The following is a 2143-nucleotide window of genomic DNA, read 5'->3' as shown; positions in this document are numbered from 1 at the left end:
GGCAAATCTGAATTTGAAACATATGTCAAAAATTAAGTTCATTAACACTGCTTTTGATTCATGCAATCTCTTCATCTCGTTGTGTGCGGCCGAATGCTTATCAGATGCAGTCACGAAAAATAACCTTCATTAGGTTAGTTAACAGAGATTAGACATTTGATGGAAGGTCTCTGTTACGAGGTGGATTTTTGCTGTCATTTTCTGCAGCGATGGAAAGAGAGGAATCGTCAATGATTGAATGCTCCTTAAATAGTGTATGAATGAATCGGTGAAAGTACCTTAAATAATGAATGAACTAATGAATGTACGTGCCTGAAATAGTGAATGAATGAATGAATGAATAGGAATCTTTATATAATGAAATAAAAGTCATATTCACACTGGATTACCCAAAATACACAATTTCATTATGAGCATGTATATCGTTCACACATATAATTTTCATGAGATAAAGTTTCACATTCTTTAACAATTTCCCAAAACACTTTTAGATTTCTGTAAAAGAAAACTATTGTTCCGACTTTGTCTGTCCGTCCGCCCTCAGATCTTAAAAACTACTGAGGAAGCTAGAGGGCTGCAAATTGGTATGTTGATCATCCAACCTCCAATCGAAACATACAAAATCGCAGGCCTCTAACCTCAGTAGCTTTCATTTTATTTAAGGTTAAAGTTAGCCATAATCGTACTCTCTGGCACCGCTATAGGTACCAACAAAGGCCACCACCGGACCGTGGCTGAGTTTCATGGGCCGCTCTAAGAGTTTTATGGGCCGTGGCTGTGGCCACCACCAGACCGTGGCTGAGTTTCATACAGCATTATACGCTGTGCAGAAAACTCGACTGCACCGAAGAAACTTCGACGCATTTTTTACTTTTGTCTTTCAGACGAAAACAGTTTCTCGTAACGCGAAAGGACGCTGATCGGTCGGTAGCCTTCAACACGAAGTAGCAAGGTCACCTTTCTTTTGGTCAGATTGAGTCGATGAGATTCCAAGTGAAAGTGAAAGTTCTGGACTTAAAAAAATCGTGAGAAAGAAGACAAAAGCAGAATCAGGATCACTTGCCAATTTTTTTAGGAAGTTGTGCAAGACTACGACCAGGCCAGAGGGGTCGGTGGTCTTCAAGTTGCAAGATCTAACAGTCCTTAATGGCACTGAGTTCAGGAGAGAGAGAGAGAGAGAGAGAGAGAGAGAGAGAGAGAGAGAGAGAGAGAGAGAGAGAGAGAGAGAGAATAAAAGTATTGAAGTATATATTTATATACAATTTTCCAGAGAATAAAGAACGTGAGGACTTCCAATGCTTTAGTGAAATTTTTCTTTTCTAAACTAGGAAGAGGAGAACCGACCAGAGAGAGGCAGATCAAGAGAGTCAGATGCAATGGGATTTCTCATTAAAAACTGAGTAGAGAAATGAGATGAATTTTTACCTTAACTGAAATATTATTATTTAATGACCATATACGTTTATGAAGATATTATATATCGTTTAACTTATCTAATTTAAGCTCACGAAGCTATCACGTCACCCCAATTCCTCTACGGTTATTCGACTGTTGCTATCCAGTTACTTATAAGTCTCGGATATCTGACCTTGCTCCCTGTTTCAAGATTTTTACAAGAACAGCAACGCAAGGAGATTCAAGCAATTATTCATAAACAAGAGGAAAAAGCAAATAAATATTAAGATTCACGGAATGTCTGAGACTGGTCCACTACAAGTGTATGAATGTCTATGAGCTGAGGCCTCGTCAACTTGACTGAGTGACTGTCATTACACAGCGTAATTGCCCTTGAATGCATTAGGCCTCTTAATGTCTAATATATCCTAATTACCTATCTGAGGAAATTGCCCTGAGGAAGTGATGCTGGACACGAAGTCTTCATGATGAAGGTAATTCGCTTTGACTCAGGAACCTGATTGGCTCTGAGAGATCAGTAGTTACAGACTATCACTACCATAACTACTTTTGCTATTACTATTACTACTACTACAACTTCTTTTACTTATTTTTCTTTGTCTTCTTTATATTCTCGAGTTTAGCTTCCTTGTATTAGTTCCCCAAAATAAAAGCAGGTTATCAAAATATATTTCTTTATTTAATTTTTTTAAAGAAAGAATGTTTTCTTCTTCAACTTTATCCCATA

The sequence above is a fragment of the Macrobrachium rosenbergii genome, chromosome 47 (assembly GCF_040412425.1).
Source record: "Macrobrachium rosenbergii isolate ZJJX-2024 chromosome 47, ASM4041242v1, whole genome shotgun sequence".
In the NCBI taxonomy this organism is placed as follows: domain Eukaryota; kingdom Metazoa; phylum Arthropoda; class Malacostraca; order Decapoda; family Palaemonidae; genus Macrobrachium; species Macrobrachium rosenbergii.
The sequence above is the reverse complement of the archived record's forward strand: the minus strand, read 5'-3'. Positions refer to the sequence as shown.